This window comes from Phyllobates terribilis, unplaced genomic scaffold, assembly GCF_046119375.1.
Source record: "Phyllobates terribilis strain yellow unplaced genomic scaffold, ASM4611937v1 Scaffold_4__5_contigs__length_816908805, whole genome shotgun sequence".
In the NCBI taxonomy this organism is placed as follows: Eukaryota; Metazoa; Chordata; class Amphibia; order Anura; family Dendrobatidae; genus Phyllobates; species Phyllobates terribilis.
In genome coordinates this window covers 375531873-375556864 of record NW_027362764.1, presented here as the reverse complement: position 1 = coordinate 375556864, position 24992 = coordinate 375531873, and the positions used below count along the sequence as shown (strand labels likewise).

At 45.8% G+C, this 24992-nt stretch overlaps 1 protein-coding gene across 4 annotated transcripts in view; it reads left to right on the top strand.

Moving 5' to 3' along the window:
* LOC141265411 (poly(rC)-binding protein 3-like) overlaps positions 1-24992 on the top strand; it is a 1492220-nt gene that overhangs the window by 136565 nt on the left and 1330663 nt on the right. The gene's annotated exons all lie outside the window — the stretch shown is intronic.

The window sequence follows — 24992 nt, the reverse complement described above, 5'->3', positions numbered from 1 at the left end:
CATTAAGCTTAAGATTAATAGGGGTGCCCAAACTTTTTCATATAACTGTATACTGACAGTCTATGTGACACTTAGATTGCACGCAGGTGGACTTCCTTTCACTAAGCATGTGTCTTATGAAGGTAATTTCTTGCACCAGAAATTTTTAGGGGCTTCATCGCAAAAGGGGTGAATACATATGCACATCCAGTTTTTAGTTATTTGATTCCATAAATTTAATTTATGCCTATATTTTTCTCACTTCACTTCATCAACTTAAACTATTTAGTGCTGATGCTATTCAGATTACAAAAATATTTAGAACAAGTTATAATATAACAAAAGAGATAAAAAGCCAATGGGGTGAATACTTTTGCAAGCCACTGTAGCTGGCATCAGAGTCATTCACACCAGGACACTGCTAAGTTTCCAAATGTAAACCTTATGCCAGGGATATTGAAATAATTATCAGTATATTTGTAGCTACAGATTCTGCATGCAGAAAATCCCATTTTTCATGCATTTCATTTTGTTTTTGATTTCTGATCCCTTGAGAGATCAGTGAGGAAGAATGGCAGAAAAAGTATTTCAGAAGACAGCAGCAATGCCCTTTTAAGAATGCATTGTGTGAGTAGAATTTTCACTCACTGCTAAATGCTTACTTGCAAAGATTGCTCCACGAAAAAATCCCTGGGAAGCAAGTAACCATTATTCTGTTTTTTTTTATATTAATCTAAATATTGTATGCGCATGTAAACATACATTACATTTTAACACTGCATGATGTTACGCGAAACGCGATATGCAGTCCAGAAAGCAGACAAGTGCGAGGAGGCAAGTGTGACACAATACAAATTATCACTACATATTGCCTATGCTATCCATGATGCTTTGCAGTGTTAATGAGCATTGTACATACACTATAATTAAAACTGTGCAGAAACACATTTTCATTTTCTAAACTAACACCTTATCTTAGCACAACCTCCCATGTTCCATTCTAGCTATTTTAGCTATATATTTTTTTCCTTTTCTTTTTTTAACCCTATAATTTTCAACTTTATTTAACCCTTTTAGACTGGACCAATGTAGACTTTGAGTACCAGGACATTTTTTCCTTTGCATTCCAGCTTTTAGATATTTTTGCATAATGTCGTATAATGTTTTTTTTTTTACTTTTTCATTAAGTATCATAAATGATGCTATATTTTTATTTTACAGAGTGTTATGTACATAGTACCACATTTGTGTACAAAATTGAATGATGTGGGTTTGTGTTAAATTAAATTATTTTTACTGTAAAGAAAAGTTTTTGTTTTTTTTCCATTGATTCTTCTTCATTAATTTTACTTTTTCTTTAAAGAGTAACAATCACTTTAATTTCTATTTTAGGAATCAATAATACCCAAGAAAATAAGAAAACGTGTAATTTATCTTATCGGAGAAATTAGCTTCTTTCTCTGCCGGGACTGTCATACATTTTTTACATTTTAAATTCCAGATTAAAATCAGTATTAAGGGAAGGCAGATTTTTACTCTAGTGAGCTAGGAGATGACAAATGTTTTTTATAAGATTCTTTGTAGAAATGAGGGGGTTGGAGGAGGGATGCACTCTGCTTCTTGTTTCGCCTTCCTCGTCCCCCCTTTAGTCTACATAGAATCTTATAGAAACCAACTGTCATTTTTCACACAGTTTGGACAATGGATTCAAAGATGTTACTGTATGGAAGTGAGTGATCTCTACATTCCCAGCACAGTGGACTATTGGTGCTTCTCAAACTGTGAGGCTGGCCTCAAAAGTGAGGTGCCAACTAGGTTTTGATGAGGCACTTTTCATAGAAGAGTTCTTATACTGCACAGTTCTTTCTAAGGCTACAGCAATATTTTGTTTAGCAAAATTGACTTGTTTTGTACTTATTCTAATATTTTTTGTTTAAAAGACAAAAAAGGAAACTTGTAAGATAGGATTCATCATGTCTAATATTTGGTATTTATTGGTATGGACATCAAGTATAGATGATCTAGTTAGTTTGGGGCATTATATTGTTTTGTCTGTCTGATAAGGTCCGAGTTAAAATTTGAGAAGCTTTGTTAACTCATTAACATATTAGGAGAAAAATGGCCCCTGAAATTTAGACATGCACATATTATTGGAAGATTTTGATTTTTATTCTGGTGTGATATTCATTGGAAATCTCAAATTCTACTTTTAGGAATCAGCTTCCAGCAATGTTATTATTTGTTCAGTCAATGTGTTTTATTTGGCTAAGATGCAACCTTGCCTATTGGAGCTTTGAAAAATGTGCCTTCTTAAAACATTGTCTACCTTTGTACTCATTATTATATTAGCTCCAACTCGCCAACAATAAATCATATATGTTAATAGTCTTGGTAAAAAAATAGCCTTCCATTTTTTTGTAATAAAACTGTCAAGCAGATCTATGTGTTTACAACAACAATTTTTGATTGTTCAGTCATCCGTCCTTCCATTGGTCCCCTTATAATTGATAACAAAAGGTACAAAATATGTAATATTTCCATTTGCTTAACAAAAACTTGTTAAAGGGCTATTCCCAAAATAAAAAAATATCTTTAGTACACAGTATATAGAGAACTGAGCACTGGTGGTCTGACTGCTGGGACCCACCGCAATCCAAAAATAATCCCATAAACTGTGCTCCACAGAGGAGCGGATGTGTGCATGCTCAACCTCCAATTCAAATGACTGATAAAAATAGCTGAGTGGTGTTCTACAGAAAGTGGATAACTATTGATTTTGGGAATAGCCCTTTAACCCTTTTCAAGACCTATGACGTCCGGTGCTGAGCCCACATCTTTCCCGGCACACGACAGATGATTTGATCAGCTGTCGTGTGCCCCTAACAGTCGCGGGTGAAATCGCGATCAACCCACGGCTGTTAATGTGCTAAATGCTGCTGTCAATCTCTGAGAGCGACATTTAACTCACACAAACCAGATGCGCATAACAAACCCTGTGTCTTGTGACAGGGCACCGATGGGTTAGCATGACAGCCGGGGTTCTGCAGAAGACCCTTGTGCTTGTCCTTGCAGATCTCCTATGACTGCCAGCCCATGGCCGACGTTCATAGGAGATGAAGATTTCTGCTACACATAGCAGCACTGAAGCCCTGCTATGTGTAGCACAAGTGATTAAAAGATTGCAGCTTCAAGTCTCCTAAGGAGACTATTGAAGTAAAAAATAGAAAAAATGTTTTAAAAAATACAGTTATATGAAAAAGTTTGGGCACCCCTATTAATCTTAAGCTTAATGTTTTATAAAAATTGGTGTTTTTGCAACAGCTATTTCAGTTTGATATATGTAATAACTGTTGGACACAGTAATGTTTCTGCCTTGAAATGAGGTTTATTGTACTAACAGAAAATGTGCAATCTGCATTCAAACAAAATTTGACAGGTGCATAAGTATGGGCACCCTTATCATTTTCTTGTTTTAAATACTCCTACCTACTTTTTACTGACTTACTAAAGCACTTTTTTTGTTTTGTAACCTCATTGAGCTTTGAACTTCATAGTCAGGTGTATGCAATCATGAGAAAAGCTACTTAAAGTGGCCACTTGCAAGTTGTTCTCCTGTTTGAATCTCCTCTGAAGAGTGGCATCATGGGCTCCTCAAAACAACTGTCAAATGATCTGAAACAAACATTGTTCAGCATAGTTGTTCAGGGGAAGGATACAAAAAGCTGTCTCAGCGATTTAACCTGTCAGTTTCCACTGTGAGGAACATAGTAAGGAAATGGAAGAACACAGGGACAGTTCTTGTTAAGGCCAGAAGTGGCAGGCCAAGAAAAACATCAGAAAGGCAGAGAAGAAGAATGGTGAGATCAGTCAAGGACAATCCTCAGACCACCTCCAGAGAGCTGCAGTATCAACTTGCTGCAGATGGTGTCACTGTGCATCGGTCAACTATACAACGCACTTTGCACAAGGAGAAGCTGTATGGAAGAGTGATGCGAAAGAAGCCGTTTCTGCAAGCACGCCACAAACAGAGTCAGCTGAGTTATGCAAAAGCACATTTGGAGAAGCCAATTTCTTTTTGGAAGAAGGTCCTGTGGACTGATGAAACCAAGATTGAGTTGTTTGGTCATACAAAAAGGCATTATGCATGGCGGCAAAAAAACACAGCATTCCAAGAAAAACACTTGCTACCCACAGTAAAATTTGGTGGAGGTTCCATCATGCTTTGGGGCTGTGTGGCCAATGCCGGCACCGGGAATCTTGTTAAAGTTGAGGGACGCATGGATTCCACTCAGTATCAGCAGATTCTTGACAATAATGTTCAAGAATCAGTGACAAAGCTGAAGTTACGCAGGGGATGGATCTTTCCGCAAGACAATGATCCAAAACACCGCTCCAAATCTACTCAGGCATTCATGCAGAGGAACAATTACAATGTTCTGGAATGGCCATCCCAGTCCCCAGACTTGAATATCATTGAACATCTGTGGGATCATTTGAAGAGGGCTGTCCATGATCGGCGACCATCAAACTTAACTGAACTGGAATTGTTTTGTAAAGAGGAATGGTCAAAAATACCTTCATCCAGGATCCAGGAAATCATTAAAAGCTACAGGAAGCGACTAGAGGCTGTTATTTTTGCAAAAGGAGGATCTACTAAATATTAATGTCACTTTTCTGGTGAGGTGCCCATACTTATGCACCTGTCAAATTTTGTTTGAATGCAGATTGCACATTTTCTGTTAGTACAATAAACCTCATTTCAAGGCAGAAACATTACTGTGTCCAACAGTTACTACATATATCAAACTGAAATAGCTGTTGCAAAAACACCAATTTTTATAAAACATTAAGCTTAAGATTAATAGGGGTGCCCAAACCTTTTCATTTAACTGTATAAAAAAAATAATATATATAAAAGTTCAAATCACTCTCCTTTAGCCCCATTCAAAATAAAACAAAAAATAATAAAAAAAAATGTACATATTTGGTATTGCTGCTTTCAGAAACACCTGATCTATCAAAATATAAAATAAATTAATCCAATCAGTAAACGGTGTAACAAGAAAAAAAATCAAAAAGCGAAAAGCCAGAATTAGCTTTTTTTGGTCTCCACAACATTGCAATAAAATGCAATAACAGGTGATCAAAACATTTTATCTACCCCAAAATGGTATCAATAAAAACCGTCAGCTTGGTGCACAAAAAATAAGCCCTCACCCAGCCCCAGATCCTGAAAAATGGAGACGTTATGGGTCTTGGAAAATGGTGCCTTTTTTTCACATAAATTTAGGATTTTTTTTCACCACTTAAATAAAAAAGAACCGATACATGTTTGGTATCAGCGTACTTGTACTGACCTGGAGAATAATAATGGCAGATTAGTTTTAGCATTTAATGAACATGGTAAAAATCATATAAATGTTGTGGAATTGCACTTTTTTTGCATTTTCACCGCACTTGGAATTTTTTCCCCATTTTACAGTACACTAAATGGGTAAAATAAAAGATCTTGTTCAAAAGTGCAATTTGTCCCGCAAAAAACAAGCCCTCACACGGCCATATTGACTGAAAACTAAAAAAGTTATGGCTCTGGAAAGAAGGAGAGCAAAATTGAAAGTGGAAAAACTGAAAATCCCAAGGTCGTGAAGGGGTTAAATAAGTTAAAAAAAAATTTACAATGCTTCAACATTCTCTTTGTGACCTAACAGTTCAGTAATAAACATATTAATTTGGAGATTATTATGCAGCTCGGCAATGTAAAAAGTCCAGCAATATTACCATCTCTAGGTTACTTGAAGAATTAAGGACATTAACTTTTAACCTTTGTACAACTTCCATTATTTTAAGCATATAACTGGAGTACAAAGAAGCAGAAAATATTGAATATGTAATTGGCTGAAGACCTCTTAAAATAATTAATGATATTATAAACATCAGTTAACAAGATTACAGCAACTAGCCAGAAAGATTTCAAAAGGTGATAATTGCAGTAGATGATATTTCATTACCATTGATCCATCTCTTTAATACTAATAATCCAGTCTGGATAACTACCCTAAATAGTGAAACCTCTCTGCGAGAGTCTGATGTTTCCAAATAAGATAATTGGAGTTTAATATAAAGTATAGAGAACAAAAAGAACATTTTTTCCTGCTTTAATAAAATCCTCTCGTACTTTACATACCAATAGGCTACTGAACAGTTTGCAAATGCCCACTTAATGCCCATGTCTAGCTATGGAGAAAACATTTGTTCATTAATATTAGGCAACTGGTCTGCACTTACATGAATATAATAATCACAATGGCTGTCTTTAAATGTGTACAAATAAACCTGAATTCCAAGTCTTGTGTGTCAGACTTAGGCTATGTGCCCACGTTGCGGACCTGAAGCATATTTTTTACGCTTCTCCCTGGCGGGAAAATCGCATGCGGATATTACATGCGGTTTTCCCGCCAGGTAGAAGCGTTTGTGAGGCGTCTTTGCATGCATTTCCGCATGCGGGTTATCAAGCACTTCTCCAAGCATCACTTGGAAAAGTGCTTGACAACTTGTTCAGAATGGTAAAAAATAAAAAAATAAACTTTATACTCACCTTCTGATGCATTCTCTGCCCCGTCCGGAGGCTTGAGCGGCTCACGCTGCTGTGTGCAGGACCTGCGGTGACGTCATTGAGTCATGTGGTGGGTCACATGACTCAATGACGTGGCAGGTCCTTCAGACAACAGCGCGACGGAGGGAAAACATCAGAAGATAAGTATAAACTTTATTTTATTCTTTTTTTTACAGGTTCTTTGGTACCCAGATCTGGATGAGAGTCTCCTCTCCTCCAGACTTGGGTACCATCCGCACATTGATTCCGCGGCGCTTCCGCAAAATTAATGAACATGCTGCGGATTTTTGACTGCAGCATATACGCTGCGGAAAAATCCGCAGCATGGGCATTGACATTGCGGAATGCCATTGGGGACCATGGGGTGCGGATCTACATGCGTTTTTCAAGCGTTTACGCTGCGGAAATTCCGCAGCATATACGCTTGAAAAACGCTACGTGGGCACACAGCCTCATACAGTTCCCTTCCATACCACTTTACATGTTAAAATAAACTTTTCACTGTTGGTATGCCAATCTTAAAGATGATAATGTACAAATGATAATAAAAAAAATGCATATCATATAGAGTTGCACAATTGTATTCAAATTGTATTGAATTCTACTTGAACTTGACAAAACAATGTATATCAAATAGACGGCTAAGTGCCATTTTGCTGAACCGTAGAACACAGCTGTTTGATTAGCGTTTACTGGCTAGATTACAGGTGGACCCCAGAAAAAAATTGACGTAGGGTCCCCTATAAATTCTAACCAGCAAAAGCTAAACAGACAACTGTGGGCTGATATGAATAGCCTAGGAAGGTGCCATTAGGCCCAAATGTTCCCTGGCTATTAATAACAGCTCATAACTGTTTGATTAGTGTTTCCTGGCTAGATTACAGGGGGACCCCAGAAAAAAAATTACATAGGGTCCCCCTATAAAATCTAACCAGCAAATGCTATCAGACAGCTGTGGGCTTATATTAATAGCTAAGGAAGGGGTCATGGATGCTAGCCCCCTCTGAGGCTAATTAGAGCAGCCCTCAGACACCCCAGAAATGGCGCATCAAAAAGATGCACCAAATCTAGTGCTTAGCCTTGTTCTTCTCACTTGTCCTGGTGCGGAGGCAAGTGCGGTAATAGGGTTGGGGTTAATGTCAGTCTTGTATTGGCAGCTGACATGTAGCCCAGGTTAATAATGGAGGGAGTTTAGAAGACACCCCCTTATTAACCCCATAGTAAAAGTTTGGAAATAAAGACACGGCATGTAATAAGGCATGTATTTATTCTTTTGTTTGAAATAAAAGTACACACGGTTTGACTCATTTATTTAGAAATGATAAACACAGTTATACTCACCTAGCTCCTAATCCCTGAATCCAATGTCCCCTGTAAAGAGCAGGAAATGAAAAAGCTAATTTATACTCACCTAACGCCTAATCCTAGAAGCCATTGTCACCTTAAAAAAACAAAAATAAAAAACAAACAACCATATCCCTCACCTGTCTGCCATGATGAAATAATCCATAGTGTCCAGAACGATCTGGATCAGTTGTAGAGCAGTCACATCAGAAGTCACGACAGCAGTGCTCTACATGACAGCAGGCTGCACACTGACAGAGGCAGTGTGTAGCCCTGAGCTGCCGTTACAGAGTTCAAACGAGTTCATCAGCTGATGAACTCCTGTGACCTCACTCATGGCACCGGCGCCACATGAGAACTTTCTCACTTAGTGGCGGTGCAGTAAGTGAGATCACCAGGGCACATCAGTTGATAAACTCCTGTGAACTCTGTCACGACAGCTCAGCGCTATAAAATGCTGTACCGATTACGCTCCTGCCAGTATGTAGCCAGCTGCCGGGTAGAACAGTAACATCAGCTGATGTGAATGCTCTATAAGTGATCCAATCATTGTGGGACAGTATGGTTTACTGCGGATCAGTGAGTATTATGATGTTTTTTCATTTTTTAAAGGGGACAGGGGCTTCAGGTATTAAGTGTTAGGTGAGTATAACTGTTTTTTATTTTTATTTCAATATGTATTTATTTAAACTTTTTTTTTTTACTTTGACCAGAGGCACCGGCTGATAACTACTCCCTTCAGTGGCACCTGCTCTCGCTGTTATCAGTGACGGCAGGTGTAAGCTGATGGGAGTAGTAGTCTCTCATCAACCAACGCCTGTGACCAGCGGTAAGCTTTTTACCACAGGTCACAGTGACAGCTGCGGGATCACGCTGACATCTGATAGTGTGAACACGCAGCGCTCTGACCGGCGGTAATGATCTTACCGCCGATCAGAGCCCGTTTCCCGCACTGTCATGTAGATGGTAGTGCAGGAAACAGCCAGTGTTCAGGCTGCCAAATCTGAGGAAGTCCATGTTCAGGGTCCATGCCCAAACACTAGGTGTTCGGTATGGACCCAGAACTTTACTGTTCAGGTTCGCCCATCTGTAGTCCCAGACTTAGTTGCTGCTGTATGTCCAATCTTGTGCAGGGGCGTGCTGAGCTGTCAGTATTTTGATAGACAGCTCAGTCATCCAATCTAGTGCAGGGAAGTGCTGCACTGTCAGTATTTTGATTGACACCTCAGACGTCCAATCTGAGACTGAGAGTTGCTGAGCTTACTTCAGGTGTTCCCTGTTCTTTGTGATTACCCAGCTATTTAACTAAGCTGTCTGTCCCAGATAGCTGTCATTGTAGCTTTCAGTTAGTGTGGGGTTTTCTCTGTGCTTTGTGTTCTGAACTCAGACATTCAGATCTTTTGTTGCAGGACCATGGATTTGCCTACTGATTACCCATTTGCATTATCCCCTTTTCCTTGAGGCATTCTGACTTTGGAATTCTGACTCTGGACTGTGACCTGACTACACCTTTGTCTCTTCCCTCTTCTTATGACGTACCCTCCTGGCTCTTGACTTCTGACTCCTTGATTACCCTAAGGCAATGTGCCCACGTAGCAGATTTGATGCAGAGCGTTTTTGCCTCTCTCTGGCAGAAAAAAGTGCATGCCGATTGTGACACCCCAGGGGTCTGGTTGCCACAGTGATAGAGATATTACGTCTGAGAGCAGGTGGGAGGTCTCTTGGTCAGGGATCCTATGCATGCCACACCTCCTGCCCAGTCCTGGGAGGGGAAGAACTTCCCCTATATAAACCTAGGGCTGAGGCAGGGTTAGTGAGTAGAGAAGAAGTAGAGAAGAGAAGCAGCATAGGAAGAAACAACAGGAGCTCTGTGGGAGCAGTGCTACAAGGAGTCAGGGGCTGGCAGCTGCAGAGCTCGCCCTGACTGAGAAGTTATCACCGGACCCGGAGTCCGAGGCTGTGGGGACTAACTCCTATCCAGCAGCAGAAACCGACCGGCAGGGGATTGCAGGTCCTCTGGCCCAGAAACCCGAAGGCACGGTCACACGCGTGGGACCAGCACCGCCGTCGTGGAGCGAAAGCTACTAGAAGGCCCCGAGTCACCGGCCATACGGGTGAGCACCACACGGTACACTCAGGGACGTGGGCTACTTATACCCGCCTCTAGCAAGGTAGCCAGAAGAGTATCGTTAGTTTGGGAGGCCTACAACTCCGCCTGGCCAGGGGAGATCCCATCTGCTCAAGGACTGACCAGGCCCCAATCGCTAGCCAGTACTCCGGGAGGGTCTATCTTTGTCACCAGTAAAGACCCTGAACTACACCGTACCGTCTCCGAGTGGTTCCTGCTACCTCCATCATCCACGTCGGCTGCCCTGAGGCCATACCCCTCCCGTTGGGGGTTATACTATCACGCTGCACAATCCTACCACCGGCCTCAGCGGTCTGCCCTGCAGCAGCAGCTCCTTAGCTGTACTCAACGGGTGGCGTAGTCGTCCAACATCTACCGCTGATACAGCGCCACTTAGTCTGACTCCCTGGGCACGGACCGGATCACCGCCACGAGACTACAACCCTCAACAGATCCGGCTCCGGGTAAGCTCCCGCGTGCGCAACGCTGCGCGACACAGGCCCAGGGGCGCGTCAACTTTTGGCGTAGTTGGCAGGATCTCGTGCCCGCAACCACCGGGTACTGCGTGTCTGAAAAAGACTGTTCAAACTTACCTGTGGTGAAGATTCCCGCCATCCGGCGCCATCTTCCGCTTCCTTCCCGCCATCGGTGGAGTTTTCCCGCCATCCGGCGCCATCTTCCGCTTCTTCCCGCCATACGTGGAGTTTTCCCGCCATTGGACGCCATCTTGAGGACGCCGCGCGGGAAGAAGAGGGGCGTGGACTCCGAAAGCGCGCGAGAACTGAAGCCCCGCCTCACGTCCGGACGTTGCGTAAGGTCCTGGAAGGAGCCCAGCAGACGCCGACGTCACAGGAGCGCGACGGAAGGTCCTCAACCCTGACGATCCACTGCGGAGCCGCGGCCTACGGAAGAGGATCATCGCAAGGTAGGCCACGGTCCACTAGGGGGGAGAAGGATGTCGGATACGGAGGAGAGCTTCACCGCTTCAACCCCCGCCAGCGCCACCGCTGTTGCGGTCATGCCTTTCACCATGCCCTATATCCCGGGGGCAGCCTGGCTACCCCAGTACTCAGGGGAGTCACATACCCTGCATGACTTTAGAGAAAAGCTGGATAGCCTCTTCCAGGTGTACCCCCTCACAGAGGAGCAAAAAGTGAGCATCCTGGTGGCCCAATTAACCGGGGCAGCCCAAAGGGAGGTAAAGTCCTGGCCACCTGGGGGGAGGACTGTCGCAGGGATACTAACCCGGCTGAGGGACACCTTTGATACCCGCACCTCAGCCGAGATCAAGCTTAGATTCTACGGGTGCAAACAGCGGGCACATGAGAGTATAAGGGACTATGCCCTGAACCTACAAGAGGCCCTGAGAGCCATTAAGCAGATCGACCCTGACGGCGTGGGAGACGAGGACAGGCTGTTGACTGAACAATTTATAGAGGGTTTATATTGCAATGCCCACCGAACCCAGTTGCGGGCAATGGCCTTACAGGACCCTCATCTGGGATTTGCACAGTTCAAGGACAGAGCCATCCGGGTGCTTCGAGAACCGGCACCAGGTGGCGTTGTGACCCACAGACGCCCCACTACCACTTACCACCAGGAGGCGGCGCCCTTGTCGGCAGGGCCTGTGGGAGCTGATGCGCAGGCTTTGAACAATGACCCGGCTCCAGACCTGCACCATCAGGTCCAAGAGCTAGCTAAAAGCGTTGCTGCGCTAACCCGAACTGTGCAGTCTTTACAGGTTTCCACTCCAGGGAAGATCCAGCTGGCATCCGGACCGGAGGACATCCCGTGGCGTCGACCAAGGAGGACCCCACCGGCCAGAGGAAGACCCAGCGACCGATACAACGAGGACGGACGACCCATTTGCCGCCGCTGCAATCAACCCGGACATATGGCAAGGTACTGTCCTTTAAACTGGCACAACCTGGGGTAGAGGGCCAACCCCCAGGAAAAAGATCACCAGGCCCATCGAACTGGCGCGACAAATATGTGGGAAGACGTCCAGTCTTACCCGTGGTACTGGATGGCATTCCTATGAGTGCCCTACTGGACACCGGGTCACAGGTCACCACCATCCCGTACGTGCTCTTCAAGCAGTACTGGAATGACTCGGATATCACCCGCTACCCTGACGACGACTTGAGTATTATCGCCAGCAATGGTCAGCCCGTGCCACAGATTGGATTTAAAGAGGTGAACATTAAAATCGGTAGAGTCGAATTGGCAGCACAGGGACTGATCATTGTAGACATTGACAAACACGAGAGTCACCCAAAGATAACTCTAGGAACTAATGTAATTGAAAATTGTCTTGCAGAGGTGATTTTCCTTTTACAGCAGGTTGCCAAGAACGCCAGCTCCGGCCAGCAGCGAGTGCTCCAGAAAGAGATCCGGGCACTGATGCGACGGCAACAGCTAGAACTCTCCGGTGGTGAGATTGGTAGCGTGCGAATGTGTGACCCTTTCCCTATTGCCATGCCCCCGAAAAGTGAAATGATGATTTGGTGCCGGGCAGCTATTGGTCTGAGAGGTAGAGATTACCAGGCAATGGTAGAACCAGTTTACTCAGACAGTAGGCCCACCATTTTGACAGCACGGGGGGTGGTCAATGTACGCCATGGGAGGGTGCCCGTTCGCATAATAAATATCGGGAAGAGGGAAGTGTACCTGCCCCGGTATGCCACGCTAGCCAAATTGTATACCATCAATCAAGATTCCATACAGTCCGTAGAACCCTTGCCTCCATCTTCCCCGGAGGAAGGTAACGGCTCTAAGAAAACAATGGAGGACTGGTGTCAGCAACTACATTTGGGTACTGACTCCACTCCCTCACACCAGAAACAGGGAGTCTATCGGGTGGTTCAAGAGTACGAGAGAGTGTTTAGTAAACACCCGTTAGACTTCGGGCGAGTCAAGGGGGTAGAACACCACATCCCCACGGGAGACCATCCTCCCATAAAAGAGAGGTATCGACCCGTACCCCCTGCACACTACCAACACGCCAAGGGGATGCTTAGAGACATGAAGGAGGCTGGGGTGATCAGGGATAGCTGTAGCCCCTGGGCAGCTCCACTAGTCTTAGTCAAAAAGAAAGACAACACCATGAGGATGTGCGTAGATTACCGGAAAATCAACCGTATCACACACAAGGATGCGTACCCCTTACCAAGGATAGAGGAGTCTTTGGCTGCTTTAAGATCTGCTAACTTCTTCTCTACCTTGGATCTCACTAGTGGGTACTGGCAGGTTCCTGTAGCAGAGGCGGACCGGGAGAAGACCGCATTCACCACCCCGATGGGACTTAGCGAGTTTACCTGCATGCCGTTCGGACTCTGCAACGCACCAGGAACCTTCCAACAATTAATGGAGTGCTGTCTGGGCCACAGAAACTTCGAGACGGTCTTGTTGCACCTGGACGATGTCATCGTATATTCCAAGACGTATGAGGACCACCTGAAACACCTGGCGGAAGTGTTCGAAGCTCTGGCAAGCTACGGCCTAAAGGTGAAACCCTCCAAGTGTCACCTCCTGAAACCAAAGGTGCAGTACCTGGGACACGTGGTGAGCGCTGATGGAGTGGCTCCCGACCCTGATAAGATCACCGCAATTAAGGAATGGCCAAGTCCCTCCAGTGTAAAGGAAGTGCGGCAGTTCCTCGGGTTGGTAGGCTATTACCGCAGATTCATCCCCGGTTTCACCAAAAAGGCAGCTCCTATGCAGGACCTCCTGATAGGCCAGTCCCGGAAGGCCAAGAACCAGAAGCCACCCTTCAGATGGGAGAAGTTAGAAGAAGAGTCCTTCCGCCAGCTGAAGATGGCCCTCACGGGGGATGAAATCCTGGCGTACCCTGATTACAGCCAGCCCTTTATCCTCTACACCGACGCAAGTAACATCAGGCTAGGAGCCGTGCTGTCCCAGATCCAGCAGGGGAAAGAACGAGTAATCGCTTACGCCAGCCGAAAACTGCGACCCACCGAGAGAAACCCTGAGAATTACAGCTCATTTAAGCTAGAGTTCCTGGCAGTGGTGTGGGCAGTCACCGAACGCTTTAAGCACTACCTCGCTTCTTCCCGGTTCACCGTGTACACGGATAACAACCCGTTGACACACCTGGACACGGCAAGACTCGGTGCCCTAGAGCAGAGATGGATGGCCCGTCTGTCCAACTACGAGTTCACAATCAAATACCGGGCAGGACGCTCCAATACCAACGCGGACGCCCTGTCCAGGATGCCAAACCTACTGGACGTAGGAGAAGATCCAGAGGGACTGGAAGAAGTTGAACTCCCCGCGTTCCACCGTCATGGGACTATCCAGTATTCCCATCGGGTAAGGAGTAAGCAAGCCGCTACGTTTAACCCCTTGCCTCACTACAACTGGGAGGAAACGCAAGACAGTGACCCTGCCGTCCGACTGGTGAAGGGGATGCTGACTCGGCCAGAGGCTCGCCTTGACCCAGACGCTCCGGAGGAAGCCAAGCAACTGTGGGCTGAGAAGAGTCGACTGTTCCTTTACAAGGGGAAGTTGTGCCGCAGAATGGTTAACTCCCGGACGCATGAACTAATCTGGCAAGTAGTGGTGCCACGGAGAGACGCAGCCATGGTGATGGAGGCATACCACGACGGGGCTGGACACTTCGGATGGAAGAAGCTGGAGTTCCTGCTGCGCGGGCGGTTCCACTGGGTAGGCATGAGGGGAACCATCGAGAGGTGGTGCAGAGACTGTGGCCCGTGCAACCTAAGAAGGAAGGACCGTGCCAGCCAGAAGACTCCCCTGCAGTCCATCGTCACCCGGCAGCCGTTGGAACTGGTAGCCTTGGATCATGTAAAACTGACCCCAAGCAGAAGTGGCTACGTTTACGCACTAACCATCGTGGATCACTACTCCCGGTTCTTGGTTGTCGTCCCCGTCAAGGACTTTACAGGTCGAACAGCAGCTAGAGCCTTCCAGCAGCACTTCTGCCGTCCACACGGGTACCCGGACCAAGTGCTGACGGACCAGGGACCTGCCTTTGAAGCGGAGGTCTTCCAGGAATTCTGCAATCTGTATGGCTGCCGGAAGATAAGGACGACACCCTATCATCCGCAAACTAATGGACTTTGTGAGAAAATGAACCAGGTGGTAATGGATCTTCTGAAAACATTGCCCCTGGAAGAACGCAGTCTGTGGCCTGAGAAGCTGCCCGATCTGGTGGACCTATACAACCACATCCCGGTAGGTTCCACCAACTGTACCCCGGCTTACCTGATGAGGGCAAGGCCTGGTAAGCTACCTGTTGACCTGGAGATGGGAGTCCTGACACCCGAGGACACTTCACCAGAAGCAGACTGGGACACAGAGAGGCAGCAGCAGTACCGGAAAGTACAGGAGAGCGTGGAGCGAAGTCTCTGTCAAGCTAGGGAAAGACAAGAGAAAACTTACAACCAGCATGCTCCCGCTGTTCCCCTGGTACCCGGAGAGCAGGTCTTGAAGAGGAAAAGGCGGCTCCACAAGTTGGACGACCAGTGGGAGAAGGACCCGTATATCGTACTGCCCTCAAGCCATGACAACCCAAAGGTCTGTACCATCAGTAAAGACGGAGGGGAAACCACAACCATTGTATCCCGGGATCACCTGAAGAAGTGTCCCGAACAGCTACGGAACCCTGAAGAGGAACAAGAAGACCCTCGACCCGTAGAGGAAAGGGAAGACATGGTTAGTACTGTGCTCGGAGACTTCCCTCGGTCTTGGACTCAAGTCAATGGCGCAGTTGTGGTACCCGTACTCACCTTCCTCCAACCAGCATCCCAAGCACCTACGGAGCAACAGGTAGAGCTGGAAGAACAGCCGGTCCAGGAGGCAGAAGACTCCACACAAGCAGAACAGGAGGATCAACCCTCTGCTTATAGTGAGCCTGCCGTACCCCTAGTGAGCCAAAGAGCCGGTAGACAGCTGCCCAGTTTACCCTTGACAGCTCCTACACCCTGTAGTTCAGGGCTAGACAGTCAGCTCCGTAGGTCCACTAGGGCCACTAGAGGCCAGTTACCCGCACGTTGGAGGATTTGAAATGTATAAATTGTTTTATTTGTGGTTACCTGTTTTTCTTGTTGCTTGTAAATAATTATGTGTTTCTAGTTATTTTTAGGAGTCCTTGGTGGATTTACCGGGAATCCTTGTACAATTAGTTGGAGCGTAACCCAGGATGGACTAAAAGACTGATAAGGACTCGGGGCAGGACAGACCCCTACCTGGTTACGTCTCCCTGTTTTGGTGAAATGGACACCTTTGTTTTCTTCAAAACTGCACCCGGTTGCGGACACGCCGTAACCATCTTTATGTGTTTTTCTTATTGTATTATTATTGTTTATACCTTGTTATGTTTTTCTAAAAATATGTTTAGTCCCGGAGTACTAAATTTCACTAGGGGGGAATGTGACACCCCAGGGGTCTGGTTGCCACAGTGATAGAGATATTACGTCTGGGAGCAGGTGGGAGGTCTCTTGGTCAGGAATCCTATGCATGCCACACCTCCTGCCCAGTCCTGGGAGGGGAAGAACTTCCCCTATATAAACCTAGGGCTGAGGCAGGGTTAGTGAGTAGAGAAGAAGTAGAGAAGAGAAGCAGCATAGGAAGAAACAACAGGAGCTCTGTGGGAGCAGTGCTACAAGGAGTCAGGGGCTGGCAGCTGCAGAGCTCGCCCTGACTGAGAAGTTATCACCGGACCCGGAGTCCGAGGCTGTGGGGACTAACTCCTATCCAGCAGCAGAAACCGACCGGCAGGGGATTGCAGGTCCTCTGGCCCAGAAACCCGAAGGCACGGTCACACGCGTGGGACCAGCACCGCCGTTGTGGAGCGAAAGCTACTAGAAGGCCCCGAGTCACCGGCCATACGGGTGAGCACCACACGGTACACTCAGGGACGTGGGCTACTTATACCCGCCTCTAGCAAGGTAGCCAGAAGAGTATCGTTAGTTTGGGAGGCCTACAACTCCACCTGGCCAGGGGAGATCCCATCTCCTCAAGGACTGACCAGGCCCCAATCGCTAGCCAGTACTCCGGGAGGGTCTATCTTTGTCACCAGTAAAGACCCTGAACTACACCGTACCGTCTCCGAGTGGTTCCTGCTACCTCCATCATCCACGTCGGCTGCCCTGAGGCCATACCCCTCCCGTTGGGGGTTATACTATCACGCTGCACAATCCTACCACCGGCCTCAGCGGTCTGCCCTGCAGCAGCAGCTCCTTAGCTGTACTCAACGGGTGGCGTAGTCGTCCAATATCTACCGCTGATACAGCGCCACTTAGTCTGACTCCCTGGGCACGGACCGGATCACCGCCACGAGACTACAACCCTCAACAGATCCGGCTCCGGGTAAGCTCCCGCGTGCGCAATGCTGCGCGACACAGGCCCAGGGGCGCGTCACGATTTACATGCTTTTTTTCTGCCAGAGAGAAGCGTTTTTTCAGCGTTTTTACATGCATTTTCACATGCATTTTCACATGCGTTTTTTCAAGCACTTTTCCAAGCGATTTTGAGCATCACTTGGAAAAGTGCTTGACAAGTTGGTCACACAATATAAATCCATGCAACCGGCATGGATTTATAATGTGTGACCAACTTAGATGCTTTAAATGCAGCATCTTTAGTAAAAAAAAAAGAATTAAAAAGTTAAAAATAAAAAAAAACCTGTATACTCACCTCTCCGGTCTCCTCCCGGTGGCTCCTGGTGGCTCCCGGCGACGATCCTCTCTCGTCGGCGTCCCGCAGTGTACTAGCAGGGGCTGCGGTGATATCATTTAGTCAGCTGATGGTCACGTGACCATCACCTGACCGCTGACGGCAGCGGTCGCGTGACCATCAGCTGTCTAAATGACGTCACCGCAGGTCCTGCAAGTACACCGCGGAACGCCAAGGAGAGAGGACGTGGCCGGGAGCAGACTGGGGGCCGCCGGAGAGGTGAATATACAGGTTTTGTTTATTTTAAACTTTTTTATTTATTTCTTTCACCGCGTGGTAGCCGGGATGAAGAGGAGTTGTAGTCTCCTCTTCATCTCGGGTACCACACGCACCGCGACTACGCTGCAAATTTGCGGCCATTGAATTGAATTGATACGCAGCAAATCCACATATACCTGCGGGTTTGCTGCATTTCAGTGTTCCTCAATGGCCGCAAATTTGCAGCGTAATCGCTGTAGAAATGGTCAGGCTGCGTTTTGCAACGCAATGCGAATTCGGCGCATGGCAGACTGTTTTACAAGCTTTTTCGCGGCCGTAAATACGCCGCAAAAACACTACAAAAATGCTACGTGTGCACATGGCCTAACTCACAGCTTGTCCTTGAGAAGTGACTCAGAGTCACACTATTGGTGCTTAAATTTGAGGTTGTTCCATTGTTCATTACATGTACTGTATTGCTTTAGCACTTTGTATATTAATTCACTCAGAGGCTTCTATATTTTGTATATTCCTATTAGCTTAGTGACCCTTTTAATACTAATATAATTATTTCATGTTTAGTATTGCAACTCTTGGTATAGCGGTGGTGATGTGGTGGTTTCTTCATATATTTGAACAACCTCAGTTTTTGTTCATGTTTATAATGTTCTTATTTTTGGGGTGTCTATTTCTATTTGAGTAAAATTTCATATTTTAGATCCCCTCAAATTTCATGCTCCCACTTTCTTCTTTTTACGTCTTTCATGTTCTGATTTGGTATATGGGATGAGTTGATCCTTGGTAGTGCCCATTCTCATTGCTTTATGTTAATATAGTAATTTATTAAGAGGCACACACCACTTTATGGATTTTGTACATCTTATCAGTGGCGTGCATGTTCTTGCACCTTGTTAGGAATGTTACTCCAGTAAAAGACTGGACTAACATTTCTGGCATAATATCTATGATCCTGCAAATCTTTTTCCTCAACTGTATAGATGGCAGCTACAGGCAAATAAGACAGTATTGACTGGAGTAGGTTTCCTAAATAATTTACTTTGCTTCAATTTTGCAATCATGCAATTGATTGATCACTTATATACTAAACACAACCACAAACAAGATAGACCCTTAAAATGTAACTTTTCGTGATTAAGCTAAAACCAGAACAGCTCTCCAAGTCATGTTAGTGGGTATATATCATAATACTCAAATATATGATCAGAATATCAAATGTATATTACATCATATTGAAAAAGGAAAAAAATGTCATAAACAAAAATTCTTAAAAATTGGTCTCTAAAGGGAAACAAATTACTATAACAAGTAATGTAGGGGCTAAATTACCCTAGAATTCCCTAGTAAATTCCCTGCCTATCAACGGAGGTTGACACCCTGTGTGAGAGTTTTGGTGTCCCGGACCTCGGCGGCTGTCCCTTGGGACATTAAAGAAGTTGTATACTACTTTATATTACCCCCCAATGTATCCCCCAGGGCCCCCTAAGACTTTTTGTAATTACCTTATGTTGCTGATAACATCACAAGTAGTATCAGATGTATATTCCCTGGTGCATGTAAGCAATATATGTGGTAAGACAGTCCACCACAAAAGTAGTGCACTGTATTATTATACCTAAAAGTATAATGCTGATAGGCATCCTATTAGATTTTGCCTCTGACATGGTTTAATATGTTTGCTAGGATCATGAAATTTGGGGCCTCTTACTGCGGGCATAGCTAATTTACATATCTCTCCAGAAGGCCACACCAGATCCAGATCTTTTGCACAGCTGCTGTCTGTAGCCCCCAGCCAATGAAGTCAAGTAGGGGAGCTATAGAAACCAATGAGGAGGTGGGCAGAGCCAGTGCTGTAAAGACGGAGAACACAGTATGGAGCATTGAAGCCCTGAGCTCCTCCCATAGCAGCTCCAGCTTCCTCTGCTGTAATGCTTCCAGCTTGTGACTGATGTGGTCATTTCGGAGATGGAGGCTGAAGAGGAGGAGGAGGCTGAGGAGGATGAGGTGCAGGAGCTGTAGACCGTGGGGGCAACTCTGACTGACCAAATCCTGGTATGCATGGCCCCCTCATCCCCAATCCTGGTATGCATGGCCCCCTCAAACCCAATCCTGGTATGCATGGCCCCCCTCATACCCAATTCTGGTATGCATGGCCCCCTCAGACCCAATCCTGGTATGCATGGCCCCCTCAGACGCAATCCTGGAATGCATGGCTCCCTCAGACCCAATCCTGGAATGCATGGCCCCCTCATCCCCAATCCTGGTATGCATGGCCCCCTCATCCCCAATCCTGGTATACATGGCCCCCTCAAACCCAATTCCTGGTATGCATGGCCCCCCTCATGACCAATCCTGGTATGCATGGCCCCCTCAGACCCAATCCTGGTATGCATGGCCCCCTCAGACGCAATCCTGGAATGCATGGCCCCCTCAGACCCAATCCTGGAATGCATGGCCCCCCCAGACCCAATCCTGGTATACATGGCCCCCCTCATCCACAATCCTGATATGCATGGCCCCCTCATCCCCAATCCTGGTATGCATGGCCCCCCATCACTGCACACATGAAAAAAATAAACACTTCTACTCACCTTCCTTCCTCCCCTCTGTTCCAGCGCTGCATCCTGTCTGTCTGTAGTTGATCTCAGCATCTGAGCAGCGCATGACATCACTGCCATGCTCCCTCAGATGCCGAGGTGAACTGCGGGGATATTCACTCCTCTCCATGCCAGGACTATGTGCGTAGAGAGGAGTGAATAGTCATTCTTCTTAATAGCGCACGCTGTCAGCACTGCCGCAGCTCCTGCTGCTGGGAGTGGAGAAGAGTGAATAGTCATTCTCTCTAGTATCGGGAACACAGGATCGCACAGCCGCAGCAGGAAGCCGGTGGCTGCGATTCACAATGTGCGCTATTAAGGATAATGAATATTCACTCCTCTCCACTCCCATGGGCGTGCAGAAGAGTGAATATTCATTATCTTTAGCACACATGGTAGCTGCAGCTGCCGGCTACTACGTGTGCCCGCTGATCCACCGCCGCAACCCCACCACCACCCTCCACAGCCGGGAGAACAGCTGAGCAGTGACGGAACATGGGACTGAGCCCTCAAAGTGGGTCAGTCTTGCCGAAAACAGGATGGTTGGGAGCTATGATATATACTGTACAGACCAAAAGTTTGGACACACCTTCTCATTTAAAGATGTTTCATGACTATGAAAATTGTACATTCACACTGAAGGCATCAAAACTATGAATTAACACATGTGGAATTATATGCTTAGCAAAAAAGTGTGAAACAACTGAAAATATGTCTTATATTCTAGGTTCTTCAAAGTAGCCACCTTTTGCTTTGATGTCTGCTTTGCACATTCTTGGCAATCTTTTGATGAGCTTCAAGAGGTAGTCTCCGGAAATGGTCTTCCAACAATCTTGAAGGAGTTCCCAGAGATGCTTAGCACTTGTTGGCCCTTTCGCCTTCACTCTGCGGTCCAGCTCACCCCAAACCATCTCGATTGGGTTCAGGTCTGGTGACTGTGGAGGCCAGGTCATCTGGCCTAGCATCCCACCACTCTCCTTCTTGGTCAAATAGCCCTTACACAGCCTGGAGGTGTGTTTGGGGTCATTGTCCTGTTGGAAAATAAATGATGGTCCAACTAAATGCAAACCAGATGGAATAGCATGCCGCTGCTAGATGCTGTGCTAGCCATGCTGGCTCAGTATGCCTTCAATTTTGAATAAATCCCCAACAGTGTCACCAGCAAAGCACCCCCACACCATCACACCTCCTCCTCCATGCTTCACAGTGGGAACCAGGCATGTAGAGTCCATCCGTTCACCTTTTCTGCGTTGCACAAAGACACATTGGTTGGAACCAAAGATCTCAAATTTGGACTCATCAGACCAAAGCACAGATTTCCACTGGTCTAATGTCCATTCCTTGTGTTCTTTAGCCCAAACAAGTCTCTTCTGCTTGTTGCCTGTCCTTAGCAGTGGTTTCCTAGCAGCTATTTTACCATGAAGGCCTGCTGCACAAAGTCTCCTCTTAACAGTTGTTGAAAAGATGTGTCTGCTGCTAGAACTCTGTGTGGCATTGACCTGGTCTCTAATCTGAGCTGTTGCTAATCTGCGATTTCTGAGGCTGGTGACTCGAATAAACTTATCCTCCGAAGCAGAGGTGACTCTTGGGCTTCCTTTCCTGGGGCGGTCCTCATGTGAACAAGTTTCTTTGTAGCGCTTGATGGTTTTTGCAACTGCACTTGGGGACACTTTCGAAGTTTTCCCAATTTTTCGCACTGACTGACCTTCATTTCTTAAAGTAATGATGGCCACTCGTTTTATCTTTACTTAGCTGCTTTTTTCTTGCCATAATACAAATTCTAACAGTCTATTCAGTAGGACTATCAGCTGTGTATCCACCAGACTTCTGCACAACACAACTGATGGTCCCAACCCCATTTATAAGGCAAGAAATCCCACTTATTAAACCTGACAGGGCACACCTGTGAAGTGAAAACCATTTCCGGTGACTACCTCTTGAAGCTCATCAAGAGAATGCCAAGAGTGTGCAAAGCAGTCATCAAAGCAAAAGGTGGCTACTTTGAAGAACCTAGAATATAAGACATATTTTCAGTTGTTTCACACTTTTTAGTTAAGTATATAATTCCACATGTGTTAATTCATAGTTTTGATGCCTTCAGTGTGAATGTACAATTTTCATAGTCATGAAAATACAGAAAAATCTTTAAATGAGAAGGTGTGTCCAAACTTTTGGTCTGTACTGTATATATATATATATATATATGTACACTGCTCAAAAAAGTAAAGGGAACACTGAAATAACACATCCTTGATCTGAATGAATGAAATATTCTCATTGAATACTTTGTTCTGTACAAGGTTGAATGTGCTGACAGCAAAATCACACAAAAATCATCAATGGAAATCACATTTATTAACCAATAGAGGCCTGGATTTGGAGTCACCCCTAAAATTAAAGTGGAAAAACACACTACAGGCTGATCCAACTTTGATGTAATGTCCTTAAAACAAGTTAAAATGTGACTCAGTATTGTGTGTGGCCTCCACGTGCCTGTATGACCTCCCTACAATGCCTGGGCATGCTCCTGATGAGGTTGCGGATGGTCTCTTGTGGGATCTCCTCCCAGACCTGGACTAAAGCATCTGCCAACTCCTGGACAGTCTGTGGTGCAATGTGACATTGGTGGATGGAGCGAGACATGATGTCCCAGATATGCTCAATCGGATTCAGGTCTGGGGAATGGGCGGGCCAGTCCATAGCTTCAATGCCTTCATCTTGCAGGAACTGCTGACACACTCCAGACACGTGAGGTCTGGCATTGTCCTGCATGAGGAGAAACCCAGGGCCAACCGCACCAGCATATGGTCTCAAAAGGGGTCTGAGGATCTCATCTCGGTACCTAATGGCAGTCAGGCTACCTCTGGCGAGCACATGGAAGGCTGTGCTGCCCTCCAAAGAAATACCACCCCACACCATTACTGACCCACTGCCAAACCGGTCATGCTGAAGGATATTGCAGGCAGCAGATTGCTCTCCACGGCATCTCCAGACTCTGTCACGTCTGCCACATGTGCTCAGTGTGAACCTGCTTTCATCTTTGAAGAGCACAGGGTGCCAGTGGAGGCATTGCCAATCCTGTTCCTCCTTGCACAAAGCCGGAGGTAGCGGTCCTGCTGCTGGGTTGTTGCCCTCCTACCGCTCCCTCCACGTCTCCTGGTGTACTGGCCTGTCTCCTGGTAGTGCCTCCAGCCTCTGGACATTATGCTGACAGACACAGCAAACCTTCTTGCCACAGCTCGCGTTGATGTGCCATCTTGGATGACCTGCACTACCTGAGCAACTTCTGTGGGTTGTAGAGTCCGTCTCACGCTACCACGAGTGTGAAAGCACAAGCAACATTCAAAAGTAACAAAAACATCAGCCAGAAAACATTGGTACTGAGATGTGGTCTGTGGTCCCCACCTGCAGAACCACTCCTTTATTGAGGGTGTCTTGATAATTGCCAATAATTTCCATCTATTGTCTATTCCATTTGCACAACAGCATGTGAAATTGATTGTCAATGAGTGTTGCTTCCTAAGTGGACAGTTTGATTTCACAGAAGTTTGATTTACTTGGAATTATATTCTGTTGTCTAAGTGTTCCCTTTATTTTTTTGAGCAGTGTATATATATATATATATATATATATATATATATATACACTACCGTTCAAAAGTTTGGGGTCACCCAGACGATTTTGTGTTTTTCATGAAAACTCATATTTTTATTTATCAAATGAGTTGCAAAATTATTAGAAAATATAGTCCAGACATTGACGAGGTTAGAAATAATGATTTTTATTAGAAAGAATAATTTTCTCTTTCAAACTTTTCTTTCGTCAAAGAATGCTCCCTTTGAAGCAATTACAGCATTGCAGACCTTTGGCATTCTAGCTGTTAATTTGCTGAGGTAATCTTGAGAAATTTTACCCCCATGCATCCTGAAGCCCTTCCAAAAGTTGAATTGGCTTGATGTGCAATTTTTGTGCTCCCACAATAGCTCAAGGGGGTTGAGATCTGGTGAGTGCGCTGGCCACTCAATTACAGATAGAATACCAGCAGTCTGCTTCTTCCCTAAATAGTTTATGCATAATTTGGAGGTGTGCTTTGGGTCATTGTCCTGTTGTAGGATGAAATTGGCTGTCCACAGAGTATGGCATGGCATTGCAAAATGGAGTGATAGCCTTCCTTGTTCAAAATCCCATTTACCTTGTACAAATCTCCCACTTTACCAGCACCAAAGCAACCCCAGACCATCACATTACTTCCACCATGCTTGACCGATGGCATCAGGCACTCTTCCAGCATCTTTCCAGTTGTTCTGCGTCTCACAAATGTTATTCTGTGTGATCCAAACACCTCAAACTTTGATTCGTCTGTCCATAAAACTTTTTTCCAATCTTCCTCTGTCCA